At 45.5% G+C, this 27,892-nt stretch overlaps 1 protein-coding gene across 2 annotated transcripts in view; it reads right to left on the minus strand.

Moving 5' to 3' along the window:
• Positions 1 to 27,892, minus strand: part of DIS3L2 (DIS3 like 3'-5' exoribonuclease 2) — a 309,415-nt gene that overhangs the window by 212,624 nt on the left and 68,899 nt on the right. The gene's annotated exons all lie outside the window — the stretch shown is intronic.

Raw genomic sequence — 27,892 nt, forward strand, 5'->3', positions numbered from 1 at the left:
ACTTTCCAAATCATGCTACTTGGAGATGCTGCAAGGGACTGAACCTGGGACCTTCTGAATGCAACGCATGGGCTGGCTTCAAGCCCCACATTTCATAAAGGATGGAAGAGCACAAGAAATACTAGGCTAGGGCAATGGTCCATCAAATTCAGCATTCTGTCAATCAATTCTGTCAATCTGCCTACCCCAGCATCAAGTTCCAACAGTAGTCCGAAATGCACCTCTGTGAATCAGAAGGATGGAAGACAGACAGCAGCTCTGGGTCCCTACTTGTCTAGGGATGATGTGGGGCAGCACATGGTTATTGGAGGCAACTTGCTTCTGAACACAGATCAGTGCATCCGTCCTCCATGATTGCACTAAACAAGTGTAGAGATTGGTGTGCGGCATCCTGAAAAGAGCATCATTCACTTTTTAATAGAGAGCACATTTCTAGCTCCTAAAAGCTAGAGGGCGGGCTTGAAAGTGGGTGGCCCATGCCTGGCAAAACTGACAGTGTGGTTGGAGCAAATTTCCCAATGGCTGGTGGGCTTCCATGGCCTACAGAGCTCTCTGCAACTCCCCGATAACTAGGAGAAGCAAAATACAGTGTGGAAAGATAGGGCTGGCTGATAGATTTATCACACACCTTATGACCAAATGGTTTCCAAGACAGCTTGCAAAATATTATAACGTAACAGGAACTACCCAGTGGCCCTTGTTCCTCTGGAGAAAATGTTCTCCTTCTCCACTGTTGCTGCCCTAAGGCAAATGGAGATGGAGCAGAGTTATTCCTAGAGGTTCCATTACATAGCTCTGGATGCACATTTGGTTTTCTTGCCACAACATCTGTGGCATTTTTCTAATCTTTGTTTTTACTTTCTGTATAAAGCCCTACACTTCTGCTGTGTGTCTATATGGACCACGACCTCTTAAAATCAGTTGTGTACGTAGCCATTATAACATCCTGTAGCAAAGAGGCTGAGAGGTTAAACTGCAGTAGATGTAGAAGTACTTCTTTCAGTTTGCTGCTTATCAGTTTTAGAAGATACCCTAAGTTTCACATAATGAGAGTGAAGCCACGCTATTTCCCCTCCACACTGTTGCAGCCCTCATTCCCAATTATTCACAGGAACACAGGAAGCTGCTATATACCAAGTCAGACCCTTGGTCCATCTAGCTCAGTATTGTCTACACAGACTGGCAGCGGCTTCTCCAGCATTTCAGGCAGGAGTCTCTCTCAGCCCTATCTTGGAGATGCCAGGAGGGAACTTGGATGCTCTTCCCAGAGCGGCTCCATCCCCTCAGGGGAATATCTCACTGTGCTCACACATGTAGTCTCCCATTCATATGCAGCCAGGGCAGACACTGCTTAGTAAAGGGGACAAGTCATGCTTGCTGCCACAAGACCAGCTCATTCACAGCACAGGGCTGATTTACCTTTTCCTTGCTCCTTTTCCCTTTTAACCAAACACGTGCCAAGAGTTTCCCCATGTCTCTCCAGACATGTAGCAAGTCCAGTAGACCACACACCCACCATTCATTCATTCATGCAATCAGCCCTGCAACTTCACCCCTGCCAGGAACCCATGTCTTTGCAGTCCCAACAGGCAGCAAAACCAGGAGGTGGCTTGGGTCTCTGGTGGGCCACTATTACTAACGCTCTTCAGGAATGCCATTATCAGTATTGCTTGGGTTGCTACAGCAGTTGGCCCAATCCTAGAAGGGAGCAACAAACAGGAGCTGATCTTGTGGAAATACAAAAATAAAGTCTACTCTCAGCAGGGGTCTGGGTCCCAATCCACATGGACCAGAAGCAGCTGCATGGTCCAAAGTAGGAAAGTGTCAAGTTCCAGAGAAGCAAACAAGGGCTCAGAGGGATCCAAGCCAACTGCATAGTCAAAACCCAACAGGGGTCCAGATCCAAAGCACAGAAAGAGAACAGGTGCTTAGGTAGTGTCCTCAGAGCAGAGGCAAATTGTTTGGACTGAGAAGCAAGCTCTGAGGCTAGGGCTTTACAGGGCCTGCTGGACAAGGATTGGCCCTTGGGGTCAGCTGACTGTGTGCTCAGATAAGCCAGTTCTGCTGCCAAGATGGTGCCCTTAATGCAGAGAGACCAGTCTGCCATGCCTGCAGTGGAACGAGCACTGAAGACTGGTTGCTGGGAGCACAGGTTTGAGACACACACACACCCCAGCACCTTACAAAAGTGGCCTTCTGTCCACAACTCAGAAGCAGACCAGAACAAATGGAGCCGTCTGCTGGCGGCCCAGATTCACAGTCTCATGTGTTTGTCCAAGAGAATCCACCAGGCACGATCCTTGCAACGCAAAGCTTCTTGCAACGCAAAGCTTCACAACTGACTTCTATTCTACTTCAAACACAAGCTGCTTCTCAACTTTGCTCAGTTCACAGTCCAGGGTTACACTTTCAAAATTGATTTTTTTTTAAGCAGGTTTGATTCAAACAGAGCTTTTGTATACACCATTTCATCCAAGAACAAATTTTTACAGAGGAGTTATAAATCCCTTTCAAAAAACAGCAGTTTATTATGGAAACAGTGACCAGACCCTGAGCCATACACATTCTGTTGTAAGAGGTATTTCCCACCTCATCCAAAAGAACTATTAGTCCTGCATGAGAGTGCTACAAGTCACAAAGAAAGTTACAGAGCCGCAAGAACAGGTGAAAGCCATGGAGAGGGGAAGGGAATCATATTTAAAATCAGTAATGGTAGTGTGTGAACATTGTTCAAATCTTTCAGCCTCAGATTGTAACTCCAAAAGGTGAAAGCACTGCAGGGCAAGGGTTCTCAAACAAAGATCCCCAGATGTTGCTGGACAACTCCCAGCATTCAGCCAAATGCCATTGGGGCTGGGGAAGATGGGAGTTGCAGTCCAACATCTGGGGACCTATGTTTGAAAACTCCTGCTATAGGGCCCTTTATCCAGTTCCTCCCTCGACTCCACACACCCACACACAGAAACATTTTGCAAATAAGCAAGTAGGATTAATGGCAAATAAAACAATCTGCTCCAGGTTTTTAATCACCTATCCTCTTATATATAAATGATTAACACAGTCCTCTATAATTAGCCCTGTCAGTTCCATTTCTTGCCTTCCTCTGATAAACTGCTCAGCTACACTAATATTTACTGAACGGTTCCAGTCTATAAAAGAATAGCTTGTTTCCCAAACAGCACCTGCCCCCTCAACAGGATAAAAGTCAGCACTCATTCACCTAATGAATTATCTCCCTTCCTAGGTAACGTTGTGTGTCACAGAAGCAGCGGAAGAATCAATAGTTCACAGGTTGTGTTTGGGAATGCCGGAATTGGAGTGTGGGTGGGGCGGTGGGGAAGCAATTTGTACTTTTGGGAGTGCCTGAAGGGTGTGAATACTTTTCACATTCCAAAAGGATCCAGAGGAAAGGTCTGAGACGCCAAAGGAACATAATGAGGACCGACATATACTTCTGATCCCCATAAGCCAGACCATGGCCAAGGTAAGAAAATTCCCACGGCATTCACTTTGAATCCATAGGAACCTGGGCAAGAAGGAATCTAGCATTGGTTTCAACACTGTGCCTTCTGCTGTTGTTTGTTGCTTTTGCAGGTAAGCCAAAGACTCAGAGTTTTCATCTCAAAATTAATTACAAGTTTCAAACCCTTATGGCTGCTAAGGAAAAACTGGAACAACGTGGGCCTTCGTAGAATCATCAGGTTAGAAGGGACCTTGAAGGCCTTCAACCCCCTGCTCAGTGCAGGAGACAGCTACAGCATCCCTGACAGAAGTTCCTCACAAAAAAAGAAGATACCAGCTTGATCAGACCAAGCAGGTCTACTCTAGTCCAGCATCCGCTTCCAACAGTGGCAAGACAAAGGCTTCCGGGAAGCCGACCATGGAAGCAACTGCCATCTCCCGCGGTTGTTCCCCAGCATCAGGTATTCCAAGGCGAACCGTTGTTGGTAGACCAATCCTCTAGGGATGGATTATTTATTACCTTTACGCCTCACTTTTCAGCCTGAGCAGCTCCTCCAGAGGTGGCGGGGGCAGAAGGGGCTGCAGACTCATGGGACTGATCTAGGTCACATTCCTCTAACCCTCTTCTTATTAAGCCAATGCCCCTCCCCTTATCTTGTGGCAGGGAATTCAATTAATTAGGCATCAAGTGAAGTTCACTTTCCTTGCCCCTTTCCATGGCAAGCACCTGGAAATGTTTGGCATGGTGCTACATGCCACTTCTCACGCAAAAAACCCCCACACAAAAAGCCAAGCCAAGCCAGAAGTAGCATTAATGTAGCAAACACAAATCGCTGATGCAGCAGGTCTATGGAGCAGTTTTGAAATACCTGCCCATTACCCCTTAAGCAATACACACCCCCTTCTGTACCACCTTTGGGTTGGAGGAGAGCCTTTGCAAATGTAACATTGCTAATAAAACACGTGCCATTTATTTAAGAGCCTTTTGCTGGAACAAATGCCCAGGTTTTATGCCACAGATGTTTAAACAAACATTTCTGGGCCACCTGATGCAAAGCAAATTGAGGTGGCTCTGCATCAGACACACACATCCGGTGACTGGCACTGGCTGACAAGGAAACAATGGAGCAGAGAGGTGTGTGTATCACAGCAGACAAAAGGTTATCAGTGAGCCAAGCTGCCTGCCTTGTGCTGTCCTCCTTCTCCCTGCTTGAGAAGAGCCGGCTTGTGAGAAGAGCCACAGCTGCCCAGGCCTACCACTTCCCTTTGTGCTATAACAAACAGTCACACACCTTGACTGTAAATAAGGAAATATCAAGCTCAGCAATTAACAACGGGTCAGAAGGCAGGACTAACAGGGGCTCATAATCAGAGAACAGGATGCCCCCCACCCCACCCCCAGAAAGACATCAAAAACCGGTTAATACAGCATGGAAGAAAATTAGGGTGAAATAACCTAAGAGGAGGAAGATACATGGGTTAAAATGCAATATTCGCGAGAATAGAGCGGGAGAACTGAGATTAAAAAAAATAAGCACTTGATTCAAAAAGAAACAGCTTTGTGGGTAAGGAAGTGTCAGTGACCACAGCAATGACTGCAACACAGAAGGATGAGAGATTAAAGAACACTTCAGGAGCATCTGATGGCATCATAAAATAAGCATCATCCAGCAAATTCAGAGCTAAACATTATTTAGGGTACAGCAGAAAGAGAAAGAGATCTGCAAGAAAAGGAGTGACAGCAAAGTGCCTGAATAAAACAGGCCCTCTTTGTAATCCCCCAGCTCTACAATTCTTTGAGCAACCTAGTTTGATCAGATGAATCATAGCAACAAACACAATCTTTTAGCGCTGCCGGATAGTAACGGGTGGGAGGGAAGAAAATGGGAAAACGGTGGCGGAGGCCGGGCAACAGAGAAAACAGCAACAGGCAGGTGGAAGGAGGCTGCGGCAAGGATGCAGGCGGGTGGAAGGAGGAGGCAGAGGCTGCGGAGAAGCAGCAGCCAGCCAGGCTGGCCATGGAGGGGAAGCGGCGACCAGGCCAGCCAGCTGCCTGGCACAGAGGAGAAGTGGTGGCCAGATAGGCTGGCCACCGAGGCGAGCTGGGCGGTGGGGGGGGAGAGAATGAACTGGGGTGGGGGAAGAATGAAATGGGGCTGAAGGTGGGGGAGACAGGGAGAACTAGGGCACAGATGCTCTGTGCCTGGTCAGCTAGTTTACCTTATTTTCCTCTTTTTAAAAAAAAAATGAATGCAAGGCCAGGTGTGCTACCATAAGAGGGCTGCCACACCGCTTCAGTGAACTCAAAGGGATTCACTGGTGCAGGTGAATGTCCTTTTCTAAAGGCGTCATCTCTAAGCACCTTACCTGACACTCATTCCACTGAAACCCATGGCATGTGGTTATGTGCGCCCCCTGCTCACTGAGGGGGGGAAAGAGCGGTCCCAAGGGAGGGAGCCTGTGGCAAAGGTGAGCAGGAGGAGAATGCCCTGAGTGCCCGGAGGGTGGTAGGGCACTGGGGTAAGCAGCAGTCCAGGCTGGAGCCCGACCACACCTGGCTCCAGTGGAAGATGGGGTCAGGGTTAGGCACCCAATCCCCTTTAGAGTGGCCAGGTAGAGGCCCAAAGTGGAGGCAAGGGTTGGTCACTCTCGAAAGGGAAATTGCCTGGCAGCTGACGGAGCGTGGAAGGTCAGGTGCTCTCTGCTCCACAAATCAGTGAACCTCCATATGGGGCCTTGATCGATGGTCATGATTAGAATGAGCCAACTAGGGGAAAGAGAACATCAAGGGCATGAGGTGGCAGGAGTTATAGTCACTGTGGATGAAACAAGCAAATGAAGAATGACTGTGTTACATCTGCCCCCAATTCCAAGCTCTTTCAATGAAGGTCCTGAGGCCCTATGATATACAGCTGCCCCCATGGGTAGACAAGGGGCGCTGCAAGACGCTTCAAGTGTTATGGGTTCCCCACACATTTCCATGTGCAGTTTGTAAAACTGATGATTGCACATGAGCATTCCACCAAGCACAGATACACTGCAGACAGGCCAGGTAGCCATGTCTTCCTCGGTGTCTTCCAAGCACGTTTACGCTCACTGGATTGGAAGCCTGCACAACCACCACCCACCATTACCTCCTGCAATCTGCAAGCTTTTACCTCCGCGGCAGCTTCCACACCTATGGAAGGTGTAGTCAGTTGCAGCATTAGGAAACTGGCCCAGTAACATAACATAGCTTACAGCTGATTTAATTCTAATAACTCCACGTTGTTTCAGAGGTTCAGACCCACCCACCTACAAAGAGACAATTCTACCAAGACCCCTCTTGCACCAGCAATTCTAACCAGGAGGGCCCCAACCACAGCCCCCAAAGGTGCAACTACTTGTATAATTCTCACTGGACATTGTGGTACTTTCTACATGGTTCTACAGGCAGGGAAGCACCAACTGAATAAAACAACTATCCCCTTATGGTGCAGTGCACTTGAGCTGATCAATAACCACTGCTTTTACCCACTGGAAATTGCTTTCTTCTTATCTTTTTTATTGAAATACACAACTCACAATGTATTATAAGCAACACAACACAGTAGGAACACATATACATTATTACTATTGTTGTTTTACTATGCTTTTCTTGTAACCTACTCCAAGCAGCAGTGTGTTGGAGGGGCAGGATAGAAATATTTTAAATAAATAATGTTTTTAAGAAGTCAATATAGACAACTCTATCTGCTAAAAAATAAATTTATACTATTAACTCCAATTCTCTCAACAATGCACCATCTGCACAACACACTACACAGTATTGTGATATTGTGGTATATACTATAAGATCTCAGTCATGCTACCTGATCATAATATAATTAAAGCATTTAATGTGTATTTATACCCAATTCTCATTTATTCTGCAAATGTTCTCATGAAAAGTTGCTACTTTCTGTCTGCCCTCACACATTTGCCATCAGCTCTGTTCGTGGGTATGGCCCTGGACATACAACCTGGATATTCCTACCTACATATTTTGAAACTACAGCCTACCAGAGCTGGAGGGAGGAAATCCAAGTCCCAAGTGCCAGCCACTCATTTTCTAGTATCTTGCTGATCAGGATTTTTCTAGTGGCTAACAATAAGTGAAGTCATGACCTAAAAGAACCTTGTTCTTTTTCCATACAAGAAAATTAATCTCTCTATTAAAAAGTGTAAAGAGACAGTCGGACACAATATAACCGCCACTACCACAGCCTAGTTCGGACATAACAACCAACCATGGTTTGCCATTATGTGTACAAGCAAAAGTAAGTCTCAGAATGGCATACAACAAAACTCCCTTTTCTTCCGTTCGTCACATGCCACAGCAGGACTTCTGTTCACTGTTTGTAACAGCCCATAGCAGGAAGTTCTGGTCTACAGTATGGTATGGAAACTGCATACCATTGGGTGTTAATATGCCAGGATATCATTATTTATTTATCTATCGGAGTTGTACATCACCCCAAACTTTAGTTTACAGTGACATAAAACAGGTTAAAACACAGAAAACAAAAACTTTAAAACAATTTAAAACTGGAGTCAGATGTAAAAGCTTGGATGAAGAGGTAAGTCTTCACGTGCTTTTTTGAAGTTGTCAGAGATGGGGAGGCTCATATTTCAGTAGGGAGCACATTCCACAGTCTCGGGGCAGCAACAGAGAAGGCCTGTCCCCGTGTGGCCACCAGACGAGCTGGTGGCAACTGGAGCGGACTTCTCCAGATTACCTCAATGTGCGGTGAGGCTCATAATGAAAAAGGCGTTCTCTTAAACATTAGGATATATATGGTCTGATATCCTGGTTTGTTATCTGTCCAGCCATATACCCTGATGATATACCTTAGTTCGTTAACACACAATGATATGCACAATCCACAGTTTCCTGTATTTGAACCAAACAGGCAACAGTGGTTTGCTAGAAATTGTGAACAAAAATTTTACATTTCCTCAAGGGGAAATGCATGCATGTGTCTGGTGATTGCAGGGTCTTGTTCTTGTAGCAACAAACTCTGCTTACCTGTGAGGTGTGAACCATTTCTTAGCATTTATATGGCCCTATTTGAGTGTGCAAAGTGATTCACATTCTTGATCTTGTTGTAACCCTCACTACAACCCTGTAGTATAGGTCAGTATTAAGGAGCCCTTGTGAGTCCATGGCAGAAGCAAGTCTCAAACTGGAGACTTCCTCACTTGTAGCTCAGTCTTTCAGCTCCCTGTATCATACCAGCATTAATCACAACACTAGAATAAAAAGATTTATTCCCCAAAGACACTGGGGAAGAACTGATTCAACAATATTTTCAGTCTCTACCCCGCTGTTCCCCCCATTCTCTCCACTCTCTCATACGGATCAGCAAAATTTCCACCCCATAAATGTAGCAGTGCTCAAAAGGTGCCATTTCTAATAATATTTGAAGAGACGTTGAAGTTACTCCACATGCCGGGTTTATTTTAACTCAAAAACCATTCAAACACATTTATCAAGCTCTGCCCATAAAACGAGTTGGCTCCCGAGACAGGTTGTGTGCGCCAGCTTTCTGCCCAGAACAAGTTTTACAGTAGTTGCACGCCATTTTCTCAGAAGATTGTAGCACGGAAAGACTGACTAACCTCAGCTATAACCCGAATGTTTATGCAAGGAGGGATGTGCAATATATTTCACAACAGATACAGAATTGCATTTAAATCCTCTCCGGAGGAAAAGGAGGAATGCCTTGGCTTGAGGAAATTGCATGCTCACCTTCCCACTCCTGAATCTCATCTCAGACAAGCAGCTACTTCTTCAGGAGCCAACGGCCCAAGCTCTCGAAACTCCTATCCCTTACCTGCAGGCTTGACTGGGGACCTAGTAAAGGTTTGAGAGGCGGCAAAAGAGGGCAGTGGCAGGAGTGCATGAATGAGAACCCAAGTACGATCCCTGGCACTACCTCCACAGTTATTTATTTTGAAGGCTGTTATGACCACCATACTGAAAAGTTGCCCACAGTGGTTTCCAACCTTTTAAAAATGAAGGAAAGAATCTCAAGTAGGAGATAGTTGGGAGAATTGTCCAAGACCCTGGAGAATTTCTCCTCACAAGGGTAGTCAGTATTAGGCTAGATGGATCAACGGTCCAGCTCAGGGACTTGTCCATGCAAGGGTGCATTTGCATCAGAACTGCACAGCAATGATGCAGATACTGAGCACGGTCCAGAGTACTTTCTCCCACCTGTGGTCATCCACTGTGAAGGAATCAAAACTTCCGCGCTCCCAAAATTGCAAATTGGAATTTCTGATGAGAAGCTATTCTCCCCACCCCAGCAAGCAAGGCTTTGGGGAATGCATAAATCTCAGATACGAGTAGGTTTCTGGGACATCATACACCTCCACACTGCATGCCCCATTTTAAAACACATTTTAAAGTAAAAGCTTTTAACTCCTTAAAACACCTTGCTTGACCATTCCAGCCAAAGTGTCATTCGGCCTTAAGGTGGTTGGTTTTAATAGCTTAATAGCTGGCAACACCAAGCAGAGTATGTGCTTGCTCTCCCTCACTCCCTCACTCCCCCTCTCTCTCTCTCACACACACACACTTTCTCGCGCGCTCTCTCCCTCCCTCCCTCCAGCAATGACACACCATTTGGCAAGTGGCTCCTCCCACCCCCTGCCAAATCCCCTCTACCCAAATTCCAAGCTTTGCACTCTGCCTCTCTAATATTAGAGCACAAGTGTAGCATTTACCCAAACCAGCAAGCAGTGGTAGTTCAGCTACACCACCCTGCAGCAAGGCTTCAACCTCATGGTGGATGCTGAGGTAGACTATCACACTACCAGCCCGGAATCCATGCAAATATGACAGCAATAACAACAATAATAAAAAAAATCACTACTTGCAGACATCTGGATATGCCTTCAAGTATAAAAATGCTCACATCACAGTAAGCTACCCCTGAGTTATCCAAGTAGCATATTTGTCTCAATAGCTCATGAGCACACACAAAAACAGTTTGCTTGCAGAAGCTCAGACCGGCTTGACATGATTTACAGTTTTTTAAAGCTCAAATAAAGATTGCGTCATTTACAAAAATGCACAGCCCTACCAGTTCCGATCAAACATAACTGCAGGGGGAGTTAATTCCAGGTCTCCAAAGGTGGAAAGGCTGATGCTCTTATCAGCTTTGGCAAGCAAGGAAAAAGACACATTTCTTAGAGAAGTTAGCTAAGACTGTGACTTCCGATAACAGGTGGTCCTTACAAAATATGAACTTGATCCTGCAGATTTTAATACCCATTTCCCAAGAGAACTAATGACTTGTCCTCCCATAAACACACGCTGAATGTGGGGGGCAGCAGAACTCCAATTTCTTGGAGCAGGACATGTGGAGTGCAGCTTTTTTATGCCTGCCTCAGCAGACTGAGTACTGAAGCCTAAAACAGACGGAGTTGCCACCATTTATGAAGGAAAACTGGGCTTCAAAATCTTACATGAGGAGGAGGGCATGCTCACGGGCAGGTTCAAAGGACCCCGCCCAGCATCAATGGAAGAAACTGGGTACCAGAGGTACACAGGAACGGTTGCTTAACTTATGCAGACTGCAGGCCTTACAACAGAGTTTGTGGAGAGAGGCTTGTCAACTGGGCTGTCATTCAATTAATCATACAATGTTATTGGTCATTTAAATCTGTCTAAATCTGCATATGAATAAAGCAATAGTTCTGTATAAAAAGGAATGTACTCTTTGTTTTCAAATTTAGGCACAGGTGTGTGTTGCAGCAGGCATCATTCTGCAAGGAGCATCTTGCCCTGTGCAGGAGAGAAGCGGAGACGCCTCTTCCTAGAGGATGCCTCCCAGACATGACTTTTGTGTAGCCAGAGTGCTTGACTTTAGCCAGGGTACCTGGCTTGAAAAAACAAAAGGGATTGCAATTAAACAAATAAATGGTGGAATGCTCCAGGGAGATAAAGGAAGAAGGGAAGGGGGTGGGGAGGAAGGGGGGAAATAAAAGGAGAGAAAGCAAGGAAAAGATAAGAGAAGGGAAAAGAAGACAGAAAGAGAAAGACAAGGGAAAAGCAGAAGAAATAACAGAAAAGCAGTGAGTTGTTCTTCCTGTCTATTACTGAGGACTTGGGGCTCAGTCACAACAACATATCTTACAGTGTACGCCTTTAAAGGAGATAAGAGTCATCATATCTCTGTTCATGTGCTTATAATCTGAGTGTCTTTGGAAACTATGGAATGTTTATCATTTTAATGGACATTTCCTTACTATCTCCCATTTATTCTGGCTATTATTATCCTATAAGGTTTCTTTTAGTATAATAATTTGACTATAAATCTGGTTGGTTTTTATACTGTTTGCATTCAGTTTGTTTTTGAATTCTGTTCTATTTTAATGTATTTTTATTTACTGAGGTTTTATCTATTTTATGAATTTTGACTATTTTATATTGCGTTATGTTTTAATTTGCACACCGCCTGGAGATTTCTATATCAGGCGGTATAGAAATACAATAAAATAAATAAATATTATATTAATTGGTTTTGAATTATAGATACCTGGGAAATTATAAGTGGAAATATCCCCCCTGCCCCAACAGAAGAATAAAGAGCTTGGGGGCTCCTTTAATTAGGGCTAATTCCCTTAAGAAGGGCTACATTTGCAAGTGCTAACATATTTTATGTTAATAATTTGTCCCTGCTACAGTAAGTGGGCAAAGGGATGTCTTTTAAGGTGGTGTTGTCTTAGGGTTAGCAGTGGGAGAGCAGCTGGCCCTATCCAACCCCAGGGCAGCAGATGCTTCCAAGGGCTGCTGTTGGTGTCTCCCTTGGGTTTATTTCTAGATTGTGAGCCCTTTGGGGGATAGGGGATTATTTTCTTATAACTCTTATGTAAACCGCTTGGAGAACTTCTTGTTGTTGTTGTTGTTGTTATATTATTATTTCTTGTTTACACAGTCAGACAGGTGTTATTGACTGGTTTGTTTTATCCAGACATCGAGTCCTTCCCAAGGACCTGGGATGCCAGAATTTTATTGTCAATGGTTATAGATATCGTCGCAGAATATAGGCTGTTCCCAGTAAAGCTGCTTTTTGTAATTGGCTGATGGTGATTTCTGTGGCCCCTATGGTGTTGAGGTGCTCTTCAAGGTCTTTTGGGACTGCACCCAGGGCGCCAATGACCACTGGGATTATTTGGGTCTTTTTCTGCCACAGCCTTTCAATTTCAATTTGTAGATCTTTGTATTTGGTGATTTTTTCTATTTCTTTTTCTTCTATTCTGCTATCCCCTGGTATTGCTGTGTTGATTATTTTGACTTGTTTTTCTTCCTTCTCGACTACAGTGATATCTGGTGTATTGTGTGGCAGATGTTTGTCTGTTTGTAGTCGGAAGTCCCATAATATTTTTACTTCAACTTTTTCAATTTTATGGTCCCACCAACTTTTGGCTACAGGTAGCTTGTATTTTTTGCAGATGTTCCAGTGTATCATCCCTGCTACCTTGTCATGCCTTTGTTTGTAGTCAGTCTGTGGGATCTTCTTATAACAGCTGATAAGGTGGTCCACTGTTTCATCTGCTTCTTTACAAAGGCGGCACTTGCTGTTTGTTGTGGATTTTTCTACTTTTGCTCTTATTGCATTTGTTCTTAGTGCCTATTCTTGTGCAGCCAGTATTAAACCCTCTGTTTCTTTCTTCAAGTTGCCATTCTTAAGCCATTGCCAGGTCTTGGTGATGTCTGATTTCCCACTTATATTGTGTAAATATTGACCATGCAGGGGCTTATTTCTCCATTTTTCTGCTCAGTTCTTGACTTGTTCTTTCTTGTAGGCCTGTTTTGTTTCATTGGTGTTGAATAGTTTCGCGTTCTTGACCATTTGAAGTGCATCTTCTTCACTGTCCCTTATATATTCTTCAAGGCCTCTTTTCTCCTCCTCTACTGTTTGATGGACTTGCAGCATTCCTCTTCCACCTGAGCTGCAAGGGAGGTAGAGCCTATCTACATCACTGCGGGGGTGCAGAGCATGATTGATGGTCATGATTTTCCTGGTCTTACGATCTAGCGTCTCTAGCTCTGCCTGGGTCCAGTCTATTATTCCTGCAGTGTATCTAATAACAGGTATAGCCCAGGTGTTTATGGCTTGTATGATGTTCCTGCCATTGAGTTTGGACTTGAGGATTTTTCTGACTCTCCTGATGTATTCACTTCCAATTTTTCTTTTAACTTCAGTGTGTGCGATGATATCAGCCAGGAGAATGCCCAAGTATTTGTAAGGTTCTTTCTCTTCCAGGTTCTTGATCTTGCTTCCCTTGGGCAGTTGTTGTTGTTGTTGTTGTTGTTGTTATTAATTCGCTTTCTATACTGCCCTTCCAAAAATGGCTCAGGTCGGTTTACACAGAGAGATAACAAACAAATAAGATGGCTCCCTGTCCCCAAAGGACTCACATTCTAAAAAGAAACATATGATAGACAACTGCAGCAGTCACTGGAGGGGTACTGTGCTGGGGGTGGATAGGGCCAGTTACTCTCCCCCTGCTAAATAAAGAGAATCACCACGGTAAAAGGTGCCTCTTTGCCAAGTGAGCAGGGGTGGTTAAATGGGTTTACTTGGAGTAATTCCCCTCATCATGCCAGCCAGGATCATTAGGGATCCATTAAATGTGTAATAGAGAAGTTTGGGTCTAGCGTGAAGTCAGTCCTTTGGCTGCATAGTTAAATGCAGGGACCAGAGTAGGAGCGGGTGGGGGGGATTTAGCTATACCTCCTGCTGCGGTGTTCATTTGTCGCCCCCACCCCACCCTACCCCATCCAACTGCTAGTTATCCCTACTTATGCTAATGATTTAAAAAGTCCCCATGGGTGCCAATAGCCCCTTTCCAGGCTTTTATAGGATTGAAAAGCGAAATAAAATATGATGATGATGATGATGATGATGATGATGATGATGATATCCCACCTCTCTCAGTAAGTGGCCAGTACTTGAAGGATAGCAAGAAGATTTTTAAAAATACAAGATTGTAAGATAAAATACCAGAAAAGAATGCTAAAATCAGCAGCTAAAACAGAGCAGAACTTCACAAGGCAACCAGATTTTTAAAGCCTTATGGAACAAAAATGTGTTCAAATGTCACCTAGGAACATAGGAAGCTGCCTTCTATCGAGTCCAACCATTGGTCCATCTAGCTCATTATTGTCTACACTGACTGGCAGCAGCTCTCCAAGGTTTCAGGCAGCAGTTTTTCCTGTCCCTACCTGGAGATGCTGCCAGAAATTGAACCTGGGACCTTCTGCATGCAAAGCAGATGCTCTACAGCTACAGCCTCATTTTAAAATGGTGCAAGAGGAAATTTCAATCACTTCAATGGTCCCTAATTCATCAGATGCACTCATTCTGCCAAGTACTGAGGGGCAGGGTACTTTGTAGATTCTTGCCGGGTCCACAGCTCATCTCAGTAGGCTTTGGGCAGCTATTCAACTTTTGCTAGATGTTGATGCTGGCCATATCCAAGCCCCATATCTACTGCTTTAATGACTTGGGGCCTAACCTCTCTGCCACATCTACAGAAGGCTGCTGCTGCTGCCACTATGAGAACATCGCAACATACGGCTGCACCAGGTCAACGTCTAATGAGGGTAACGTCCATATAGCGATCCCTGGATCTTGTAGGGTTACACAGTTGGGTGAATCACTGAAAAGTAGCCCTTGCCCTGCTAGGATGGAAGAATTTAGGAGGCAAGAGTTTCAGCAGCTCCCTGTGGCTTTTTTAAATTGTCTGTCTACCTGAGGAGCAAGTGGCAAGGTGCAAGGACTGGTGAAAATCAGTCTACTTGAAAATCAATAACCACAAGCAGAAGAAACCACAGCATCATTCTATGCACCATCCTGTACTTTGGCTCATTTTAGCAGGCAGTCATAAAGAGCATTCCAAGAGTGGAGGGACTTATTCCCCGGCACAAGACTTCCTGCCATGGGGAGGAAAAGGAAAGAATGCACCGCAAACAACTGGATTATATGGAGGGACCATTGCTCACTGGTCAAACATACATTTTTCATGGAAGAGGTCCCAGGTTCAATGTCTGGTATCTGAGATTAAGCAGAGCTCAAGTAGTGGGACCTCAATCAACTTCAACAGAACTCCACAGTTTCTAGGACCACTTTGACCTAACTAACATCCTAACATACTAACATCTATTTCAAGATTGGGAAACTAAGGCTAAGAGATCATCATTTGAGAGAGAATACTCAGCTATTAAATTGCTACAGTTTTAATCTGGTTTTGCAGTGAGTTCATTAGAGTGCAATAGACCAATGAAAAGAAAAAGAATTTGATGGGGGGGCGGAACCATACCCAAATTTTCCTTAGTGTCAATTTCTGTCTGATCTGCACCTGTTCAGAAAAGCAAGGTCATATGGGCTGGCAACCTGCAAAACCTGCCCAGGTACTGAAATCTTCAGAGGTTCTATCAAGTGCCCCAGCTTCACATCAGATGTAGGAGGCGAGAAGCAGAGAAGCTTTTGTTTTATCTGCTAGGTGGGGATATTTTATTGTGGTTTCGATCATCACATTATTTTTTAATTGCATATAATTATCAACAGCTGTTTAAATGTTGGTAATATTTCATTGTATTGGTTGGTGTATTTTAAATTAAGGTTAGATTTTCAATTGCTTTTGTATATGGGAACTTTTTAAATTTTAAAAGCAGAATATAAGTCCTTGAAGCAAATAAATAAACGTAGGGCTCAGAGCAAATTAGCAGCTTCTGCATGCCATCCTCTGAAGTGCTCCTCAGCCTGCCACGTCATCATCTGCTGCGGGAAGGGCCAGTTCAGCCAGATGCTAAGGCTAAATCCAAGGTCAAGAGATTTGATGGAAAGACTCCCTGTTGGCCAATCAAGGCCACTTCAGAGATAAGGAGGAAACAATAGGAGATGCGAAATAATTTTGCAACCGTTACCAAAAGCAATGTTTGCCCAAGGACCGAACAGGCCAAAGGAAATTACTGCAAAGAAAGCATGATCTAATCCTGACAAGGGCCACTTCCGCTGTCCCTGCCTTTCCTTTATTTAACAGTTACAGTTGGCACCACACCTAGGTTGGAACACGGCCATAACTCCGTGGCCAATGAGATACAATCCCTTGGAAGGGTGACCTCAGGAACTAGTCAAGAGTGTTTTTCCCATCTGGGCCCTACAAATCTTTGAACTATCCGCTTTCCCGCTTCTTTGGAAATTTCACTACTAATGTGGCATCTCCCAACAGATGTTCTGCTCTGATTGGGAACGACACAAAGATGAAGAGCTGCAATTTATAGACCGACCAAGGGCGAATCCATTTCATTATTATGAAAGGGGGAAAGGGCAGATGCAGAAAACCAGTTTTGCCACCCACTCATTATGTTTGTTTCCCCCCCACCCGCAGTATAATATTCCAAGTGGGGATAAGCAGATAAAACTAGGATAGTCTTAGGGATGCCAGAAGCAAGGGATTCTGCAGTCACTGTTAATCAAGAAGCTAAAAAAAAACCTGGCCTGTCCAACTAGCCGTGCTTGGTGAGTTCAACAAACCTCCTTGGGATTGTTTTAATGAAAGGCGGTATATAAATTTAACAATCAATCAATCAATCAATCAATATCACTGGTTCAACTATCACCTTACTTGGTGACTGCAAACCCCCCCCCCCACACACACACACCACATCAAGCTGGTGGAAGGGGTGTGGATAAGAAAGCCTTTTCTGACTCCATATGAAGTTACCACAAAGCAACTACTCACAGAGTAGCTTTCTGAATCTACTGAACATGATATTTTCAGGATGCTTTATTCTCCACAACACATGCACACCATGTCACACACTATATCCTGGTTCAAAACCCTTATAATAAGTATTTCACAGGCCACAGCAAGAGATTATCTTCATCTGTGGCAGAAACCAAGACCACATCCTGAAGATCAGCAAAAGAGGGTTAGAGAACATGATGAAGCGTGTGAAAAGGTGAAATATTATTATTTTGTAATTATTCAGTTTATATAATGCCCTTCCTAAAGTGGCTCAGGATGGTTGATTAAAATGATTAAAATCAAAAATACATAACAAAACAATTTTAAAAAATTTAAAAAATATTTAAACCCGATTAAAATTTAAATTAGATAGCATTGAAAGACAGACTAAAAAGATGGGTCTTGCTCTCCTGAAGGCCAGGGTATTATCATAAGCTCAGAGTTGGCACCTAAATCAGCAGCTGACCATCACATTCTCTCCCTCATAAAACTTATCCTGGGTTCTGATTTCATCATGTTGTGAGTTTGCAGAGCCTACCAGTGGCAGCCTGTGATGAGATGTGGAGGAGAGGCAACCCACAGCATGAAAGCATCAGGACACAAGATTATTACATGCTATGAAGAAGAGAAGTGGACACGAGACTGCCATTTTAAGTGGCAGCTCTGCATTTTTACTGCTGCATCGTATCACCCTAAGTTACATGCCTAGCTCACGATTCAGGGATGCTTTGGATATTACTTGCAGAAGACATGGGAACAAACCACAGTGTTGACATGTAATGGGTTGATGGGTCTTCCTCCCCCACTTGCCAAAAGCAAACATGTGCATCTCCTCTCAGTCATCTGCACGTGTGCGCACAAGTGCAAGCACAAGAGAGAATTTCAAGCATCTTAAGAAGCAGCTCTCTGTGAAGGCAGCTCTGGACAGAACACCCAAGTCTGGCTCCAGAAATGAACCGGAATGATTCAATTAACCACGTCAGCTCAGGTTATCTCCTTGCTAACCTCCCAGCTGGGGAATATCTCCTCCAGTCAACCTCAGGCTCGGATGGTGACCCAGCCCACTTCCTAGTTAATAAGTGATGGAAAGGAAGCATGTGGTGATGTTGCTGCACCGCACCCTTCAGCCTGGGAAAGTACTCAACATCCACTGTGCCTTCAAAAGAGCCCATCGCAGAGGAGCAGCAAGCGAGACCAACTGGCCGCTTGCAACAGGAGCCCTTGCAATCAGCAGCCTACTTCAGCTGATGCACAGGATAAATCCTGCACAGGATAAATACTGGGGAAGTGTTTAGCGGCAGCCAGCCAAACACTGCAGCATCCCAAGTACAGTCAGCAGAACTCAGGTGGTCTTCAAGACCTCAGCCATGGAGCAGTCTCAAGGGAGAGATACCTGGAGGGGCCCAGGGGAACGGAGGATAGCCTGAGGGAACTATGGAGCTGGGTGGCTCCTTCCCCAGCCCCTGACTGGAGCAGCTAAGCAAGTCCTAGTCGCCCATCCACTCACTGGAAGCTCCGAGGAAGTGGGCAATGTAAAGAAATGAAAAGACTAGCAAATCTCAGTGCAAACTGACTCAGCTAGCCGTATTCCCATGCCCTCTCTAAAGTTAGACTTGGTGGGCACATAGGACTAGAAGGGGACAAGCGAGTGGTGTGATGAGAGAGAAGGAAAGCAGTGGCGGGGATAGCCCTAACTTATCACAACACTGACTCTGAAGTCAGACAAGAGAGCAGAGGGGTTTTTTTAAAGGGAAAGTTGCTAAAGGGATTAGTAAATAACCAGCAGGAAAAAATTGGGGTTCTCAACCAATCACAACAAGCAGCAAGCCACCAATTCCACCAAAAACACCCAATGTACACAACTGAGCTTCTAAAAACCTACCACAGGATTCAGGAGCTATTTAGCCAGGATTTGGATTTTTATTTTTTAAGTACTGAGGAAATTGGTACTGTGATTTCCTAGACTGCTCAAACATCTGCCTGTTATTTTTCAGCAATTACTTCCTAAACTGGAAGGATGAAAGGAAATGGCTAAACAGTCCTGAAAGGATGAGAAATGAAGGCCAGCCACGGCTGCCAGCCATTTGCGGCCGGGGGTTGGGGGGGGGGATGCAGAAGCACGTACATGTATAGGTATGAATGTGTTATTCGTCTGTTCGCAAGTAAAAACCTCCTCCAGGATATTTACAGGGAAGAACAACAAAGGGTGCTCCTTTCTTCCTGTTTGGATACAAATTGCTTATATGGGAACTAGTGTTTTCAAGCCCGTTAAAATAACGGGCGCTAGTAGGGGGGAGTTCCGCCGCTGCCGCCAAGAGTGCCGTCCGCCCCCGCCGTCTTCTCCGTCCGTTTCCGTCCGCCTCCGCGCCCCCGCCCTCATCTCTTCCTCCCGGTGCTTTTTTTTGTTTTAGCGGCAGGGCCGGTTCCTCCGCTGCTGCATCTGCCTTCCTGGTCCCCTCTTTCTATGGCCGTTGCTTCCTCCTTTATCTCCACAGCCCCCTCTGCCCTCCGGGTCCTCTTGTAGCCGCCTCTGCCTCCCGGCCCCCCAGCTGCCACTTCTGCCCTCCTCGTAGCCGTTCCTCGGCCGCCTCTGCCCTCCTCATCAGTCGGCCGCTTCTGTCCTCCTTCCCTGCGCTTGTTCCGGTCGGGCCGGTCCCGCTGCCGCCGCCTTTATCTGCCCCCCCCCGCGGTCAGGCCGGTCCTGCCGCCGCCGGAGTCTTTCCCTGCCCCGCATCTTTCCCTGCCCCGTCTTTCCTGCTCCCTTCTCCCGGTCCGGGAGCCAACATGGCCGCCCGCTCTCTGGTCAGGCCGGTTCTGCTGCCGCCGCCTTTTTCCACCACTCCCCTCTCCCCCCCCCCCGCGGTCAGGCCGGTCCTGCTGCCGCCGTCTTTCCCCGCCCCGCGACTTTCCCTGCCCCGTCTTTCCCTGCTCCCTCTGGGGGCCAACATGGCCGCCGTGTCCCTGCGGCTGTATCTTTCTCGGACGTTCTGGGCATGTGCTCCGCGCATGCCCAGAACGGCCGAGAAAGACACGGGCAGGGACACAGGATTACACTCAAGGGCTTTATTATAGAGGATGTGCGAGCAAGCGGGCAAGCGACTTTCATGGACTAAAACAGCAAGGAGTCTTGGGGCACCTTAAAAGACTAGCAGATCTATGGCAGCGTAAACTGTAATGAGCTACAATCTATTAAATGTTATCTCCAGCTGGACACACACGGGGGGGGTATAGAGGGGGGAAATGTAAACAGTGAGGCGGCCAAACGGCATACAATACCAAAGGTACAGCCCATGACCATTTGCCAGTCTTAGCCTGGTCAGCCCCACTCCTCCCCTCTGGGGTTTCCTCACCTCTGACTGGGGTCACGTGAAGAGGTCTGCTTGCAGTTGCCAACTCAGGGTGGGGCCTGATCTACAGCCACCCCTAATCATTGAAACCTGCTCCCCGCTGCAATGGGAGGCTCAGCGTCTTGGGTGGCCTTTAAGAAGTCCTCGAAAGACACCTTTGTCATCAGGCTTTTAGCTGAAGCTGCAAATGGTTTTATCTTGCTTTTAACTGTCTTAATTATATTATTTTGTTGTAAACTGCCGTGAGAGTGAGTGAGTGAGAGAGAGAGAGAGAGAGAGAGAGAGAGAGAGAGAGAGAGAGAGAGTGTGTGTGTGTGTGTGTGTGTGTGTGTGTGTGTGTGTGTGTGTGTGAGAGAGAGAGAGAGAGAGAGAGAGAGAGAGAGAGAGAGAGAGAGAGAGAGAGAGAGAGAGATATGCAATAAATAATTAAATAAAATTGAGATTTCAGGCTCCCTAGAGCAGGGACCTATCTCTTGCTTACACTGTAACACACAATGTGCATGCAGAGCTCTCAATACACTAGGAAGAAGTTGGGAAGCCACGTAAAGTAATAACTAACATCAAGTGAAATTTGCTGGAAGGAGGGACTGGGAAGAACTCAAGTTTACCTCTCAGTATTTGTAATGGAGCTTTTTGAACTTGGATCCAGCTTTAAAAGCACTGGACGCTATTCTTCAGGATGTTGCAAAATGAGAGAAATCAGAAATCCTGCTACAGTTGTGGATTCCAGGACAATTCTTAGGACACTTCTCCAGTTAAGAGCATTTCCAAAAAGCAGTAGCAATAGCTTCAAAATAAAGCTGGGATGGGGGGGGGGGGCATAAACTACAGAAGGAGGAGGAGGAGGAGGAAGAAAAACAGTCAGAGGAAGAACTGCCCGCACAGAAAAGCGGCCTAAGTCATTTGGGCCACAGAGGTGAGAGCCTCCATTAAAATAAAATGGATGTGACCATCGATAACAGGCTGCAGTTCCACCCACACTGACTTTAGTCATACTAGGGGTGGGGGTCGACTGGGCAGGGCTGAGGCATATGCAATGAACTCTGGTTGCTTTTCCCAACCCTGAGCAATATTGCAGCACTGAAAAACAAAATACTTGACCATTGGCTCCAACAGCAGCATTTTTTCCAGGGCAACAGCACTCACAGGGTGGGGAGAGAGCCAGCATGGCGTAGTGGTTAGAGTGCTGGACTAGGACCGGGAAGACCCAAGTTCAAATTCCCATTCAGCCATAAAGCTCACTGTGTGACTCTGGGACAGCCATTTATCTCTCAGCCTAACCTACTTCACAGGGTTGTTATGAGGAGAAACATACACCGCTCTGGGCTCCTTGGTGGAAGAGCAGGATATAAACGTAAAAATAAAGTAATAATAATAATAGATCGGAACCACATCGAGAGTTGAGTTAAAGCCTTCTGTCTCCCCTCCAAGGTCCTGATCTAGATCAAGGCACATCTACGCAGGGGGAAGCAAGCATGCCAGGGGAAATGACGTGATGAAAGCTACATTTAGTTCCACCCCAAGCAGGAGGTAATATCTGTTAGCTGTGAGAGAAGCAGACACAATCCATCCTAAACCCCAAGGTATTCAGAGTGAATTCCAGGCCCACTTCTCACTCCAGCTGCCCTTTGAATTTATTTAGGGGAAAGGAGTTAAAACATTACAAGCCCAGAGTCAGAGAACAGGAGCACCTGTCGTGGGGGGAGGGGGGGAGGGGTCTTTTGTATCTTTCCCCCCCTCTCCCTTGCATCTGTAAAACTGCTGCAGGTGTCAAGCTGAACTTCAAATGTAGAATGGTGTCCCAATGTACCTAACAAACCTAACGGTGACACCTTCATGCTGAATGCACACAGCACATTGCCACATCTTTCCTGAACCACCTGTAAACAGATGCAAAGACTGAGTTCAGGTTTGAACATGAAACAGTGTTCTGTCCTGCATGCATTTGGCTCTAAGTCTTCTGGACATACATCACATTGCATTTTACACTTCTCCTCTCCCTTTTAAAAACGAGTGTAAGGCTTCAGTTATTTGAACCTGAAATGAAGAATTGAGCCCTAAGCACAGGTAGCAGATTTCACTGTCAACGTTCACTTGAGTTACTGCATCAAACAAGCTAGCTTATAAACAAATGGAAGTACAAACAGGCAAGTTTGAGCAAAGGCCTTCACTTGCTTGGTTAATTAAAGTTTATTTTTTTACTTCTCACTGGACACCACATCAGAGTCCAAACTAGAAAGTGCTAGATCTCCTCCAAAAGATGCTCAAGTGCGAGCTGTGAGAACCCTCAATGAAAAGGAGTCCCAGAGTTGGGGAGTAATCTCCAAATAGCTTTTCTATATGCTTTGCTTAGAGAAGGCCCCAGATACAATCCCTGGCAAGCCCCTTTTAAAAACCAGCTAGCAGCAGGCATCTACAAATCCACTCACCTGCTCACCAGTGGTGAGTCTCCCCAGCCACTCACCTGGTGAGCAGGACATACAGAACCACACAAATCTCCTCACTGAGATCTGCCATTTCTGAATAGGTAAGAGTCAGCAGGAATCCTTTCTGAGTAGGAGGAGAGAGCTCCCACTATTTCTTACCCTATCCATACCAATGCAGTTGTACAGAACTGACGAGGCTGGTCTCCAGGTCATCTCGAAGAGATAATATTACTCCTATATTAAAAGAACAACACTGGCTACCAATGTGTTTCCAGGCAAAACACAAGGTGCTGGTTAAAACCTATAAAGCGCTTTAACAGCTTAGGCCCAGGGTATTTAAGAGAACATCTTTTTCGCCATGAGCCCCATCATCCATTGAGATCATCCAGAGACATCTGTCTGCAGTTGCCACCAGTTCGTCTGGTGGCTACTCAGGGACGGGCCTTCTCCATTGCCACCCCGAGGCTTTGGAATGCACTCCCTGCTGAAGTAAGAGCAACCCCATCTCTGACAGCTTTTTAAAAGTCTCTAAAGGTGCATTTAATCACCCAAGCTTTTTAACTAGAATTGTGGTTTTAAATTGTTTTAATCTTTGTTTTAATTTGTTTTATGTTCTTGTAAACCACCCAGAGACATAATTTTGGGGCAGGATTGTAATAAATACATCAAATAAACAAACAAATATCATAATGGAATTGAAAGAAGATCCATTTCTTTCCTAAGCCCTCTGCCTGTGTGCCAGACAAGGATCTGAAGGAAGAGAAGGGGTTGGTGGTGACCACAAATCATGGCTGGCTAGTGAGTTAAGCCTAAATGCGTGGATCCTTGCCTACCAGGGATAAGAAAGACCTCTCTCTGCCTGTGTCCTGGTATTGCTACTGTTAGTCAGTGTAGACAGTACTGGGATAGATAAACCACTGATCTGACTTGGAATAAGGTAAGGCAGTTTCATGTGTTCAGATTTGGCACACAGATGGTATATTTAAGGCAACTGATCTTGGATATTGTAACAGAGTACTGGAGATGGACGTGCCTTGGATACATAAAACCGATGCCGTCTAGGGCTAACCAAGCATCATGAAAGAGAACTGCACTGTCAAATTAGGTAATCCGTCTTGAGAAGGGCATGTGTAGAGGATATGCTTCCCTAAAAACTCTTCTTCCACACTGCTCTGTCTCTACAAGTTTATCATCAAAGTAGTTAGCTTTGCAAACAGATTCTTCTCTGGCAGATCCGGGAGGAAACCAAAACAAAAAACTACTGCAAATACAATCAGGATGAATCAATGTGAAACATTGGTATAACAGGTAGCCTGACTTCCTTCTATGAGGCATGGCTTCCAGAACACTCATAATAATACAATTATTTTACAAACAAGTCTTTCCCAAACCTCCAAACTGACAAAAGAATAACAATTCTAAGAACAGTTAGTTCCACAGGAACCCAAGATGCAGATAGGCCCAGAATGATAGTGGTTATATAAGAAATTGGATTAACAATAATCTAGCGTAATGTGTCCATGTTTAGAAAAAGGCTTGGACGGGAAGGCTTTAAGACACTTGCTTCAAGAAAAGCTGGTTGTTAAAAGAAACAAACAATCTGTTGCACTTCAGGCTTCATCCATCTGTGCCTGGGGTGGGGGTGGAGGTGGGGGAAAGAAACCACAACAGAGGATGAAGGATTCAGTGTTGGCTTGCCCCTTGTTTTCAGATCAGTCACACCCATCTGCACTTCCCTTCATCCTTCAAAAGAGGAAGACCTTTCCGTTAAATCAACCCATGCCTAATAATATCCAATTCTGTCTGAACAAACCCATTGCCGCAAGCTCGTCCAACATTTTTGCCCGGTGGAATTAACACCTCCACACATGGGACTGTTTAGGAACGCAAATCCCACTTCCCTCTCGGGTTTACCAATTACCTAATGTTTGGTTGCTAACCTCAATAGGAGGTGTGCTGCAATAGGAGCGCATGCAAGCACCCAAACAAGTGTCTCTAAGCAATTATGGTCTGGGAGACAAGACGTGGGGGTAAGCGAGCAGCAGACAGGGTGAACGCAAAAGGCCAAGAGACTCCGACAAAGACTCTCTCAAGTGGATCCTTCGGCATATGCAATGGCAACAAACTCCCATTAAGTGCAGAATCAGGGTGTAACATTGAGACAACTTCAAATGCTCCGGAGCAGAGAAAACATAACAGAGAAATTCCTGCCTGCAAAGGCCAATGCCAAAGCACCAAAGAAGAGAGAGCGAGACAGCCAAGGTCCTGTGCACTCTGCTTATTGTTGCTGTTGTTTTAGGATACATTACACATCAAGAAAAGCAGGATTCTGCAACCTGTATAATGATGGGCACGTGCATTATTTCTATTTTGCTTAATTCATTTTGCAATGTTTAGTGTTTTGCATAATTTATTCTGATTCGGCTAATCACAAGGGAGAGCTACATAGGGCGCTGAACTCCACGCCCAATTGCTGATATTTCAGTAAGCACTGCCCACGTACTTCCAAGCTGATCTTTGCAGCCACGTGGGTTAGATAAATGCTTTTAAAAAGAAGGAAAAGAAAGCTGAGATCGCCAAAAAGCAGAATCTGGGGTACATAGAGAAACTGAGACAGAGGCTAGTGTTTTAGGCTAACAGGTAAGCCAGAGCAGAGGCACTCTTACCCCTGGACTTCTGGGCCGAAGTCCAGGGCCTCCACAGCCCCTGGGGCCCCCAAATCCTCTTTAGTCTGTCCCCATGTGGTGTGGCCTCCCAGCCGAGCATGATGATGCTTACTTTGCAGCGGAGTGGGTGGGTGGCAGCCATGAGTGTCTGTTGACAGATTCTCACTTATGTAGATAAGTCTGGTTCACCCATTAGGAAGCAATGTTCCTTGCTATAACTATAACAAAGTCTAAAGAGAATTCTGCAACCAGTACCATGTTCTGCTTTCCTGAGGAATCACAGCACACACACAAGAACTGGATAACTAAGTAGGCCTTTGCCAACTGGCATCCCCAGAGATGTTCCATCCAGGTGGAACACTACCCTAAAGTAATTCGTATTTGGTACATACATGCAAAACTCCTGAGATTGCGATGGATGTGGATGTGGAACGAGGTGGGGGGGGCATACACTGTGACCCCTCTGGGGTCTCATTCAGATGCTGTATCTCTCAAAATGAGGAACAGGAGGCAAGTTTCCCTCCCATCCTAACAGTCCCCAAATGTGTACTTCTTCCCCACAGGACAGGGGCTCTCAAACTTGGGCCCTCAGCTGTTCTTGGACTACAGCTCTCACCATCCCTGCCAATTTGGGAGCTGTATTTTGACGACATCTGGGGACCCAGGTTTGAGAACCCCCACCACAGGAGCGTCAGCCATCCACTGATATGGAAGAATGTGAAGTTTTAGACTCAGAGACAGGCGGGGGACTAAATGTGGGGCACGGCATTCTGACTCCTTTTGCCACACAAACCGATTTGAGAATTGTTGTTGTTGTTGAAAAATGGAGACATACACAAAACCACACACAGAACAATTTAGGGAGAAACGCAGACAACTGCAAGACAATGGTCAGGGGGCAGTTGGCATGTGAGCAGCTGCAAACCCATTGGGTGCTAAGAAATACTGAGTCACTTTGCCTGGCAGGAAGTCAGTCCCAAAACCTTGCGCACTGTAGTCAAAATTCGGAGGAAACTGTGCCCCTAGACAAATTACTGAGAAAAAGTAAGGTCAACTGCCAAGAAGTCCAGTTCAAGTGGGTGGGTAGGTATGGATGACGGGAAGACAGGCAATCAAGAAGGGGGAAGCAAGGAAGAGACTAGGGGAAGCAGAAGCTTGAGGAGGAAAGCCTGGAAAACCCAGCACCACCCAACTAACCCACTTGTGGCATTTAAGAAAGGGCCAGCCAATCCTGGCGAGGGTTACTGTCTGCCAGTCAGTGATGCTGCAGCTGCGCTTGGCTGCTGGGAAACTAGAAGGTCAAAGATTCAGGCAAAGACCAGAGCTGGGGCAGTTAAGAGGAGGGCTGCTGTGCCTGGGGAGCCCTGTCCAAGTCCAGGAATCTCTGACAAATATTTACTCAAGAAAATAATATATTCTAAGTTTAACACCAAATGTAGATGCATTTATATCACCAGGTCTGTGTTGTAGCAGCTCCCCAGAGAGAAACCTAGCACACTCGTGTTTTGCATGACAAACGTTTCTTCCTGGACTCAGCTGAGATTTAAACCAGTTATGCCAGCAACAGCAAGCAAGCTTTACTTGAGCCTACGGATACCACACTGTAGGGTTGCCTATATAACACGCCCAAGAAATTCCACTATAGCCCAAGTTTCATTTCTTGATTTAAATAAATGAGAGAGCTTGGGAAAGCAGGACTGCGAGAGCCCTAGAGTAACAAAAAAGCAAGGGAAAGCACTTGGTCACTGACAGGCAGGCATGGTGTCACAGTCACCATGTTAGATCAGGCCTGGGGTGATCTGGATTCAAATCTCCATTCAGACAAAAAGCTCACTGGGTGATCCTGAGTCAGTCACTATTCTGCAGTCTAACCAACCTAAAACTGGAAAGAGTGGACCAGGAACACAACCCCCTTCGATATTAACATAATAAATCCCCTAGGGTGGAGTGCATCACCAACAAGAACAGGCCCATAAAAATGTTAGAAGTTTGTATTTTGCTTCATGCCAACCACCACCACGACCTTTTATAGCTCTATAAATTAAATGCAACATTCTTTTGATTTTAACATCTTTTCAACTTTTGTTTATCCAAATTCACTCCGTTCTGTGCATTAGAGATCCATTCTGAATGAATGAAAGAACAGATAGGATAATAGATCACAGTGTTGACTGGATGGATCCCCAGCACTGATCTTCCTTGC

This window comes from Hemicordylus capensis, chromosome 3 (assembly GCF_027244095.1).
Source record: "Hemicordylus capensis ecotype Gifberg chromosome 3, rHemCap1.1.pri, whole genome shotgun sequence".
Classification (NCBI taxonomy): domain Eukaryota; kingdom Metazoa; phylum Chordata; class Lepidosauria; order Squamata; family Cordylidae; genus Hemicordylus; species Hemicordylus capensis.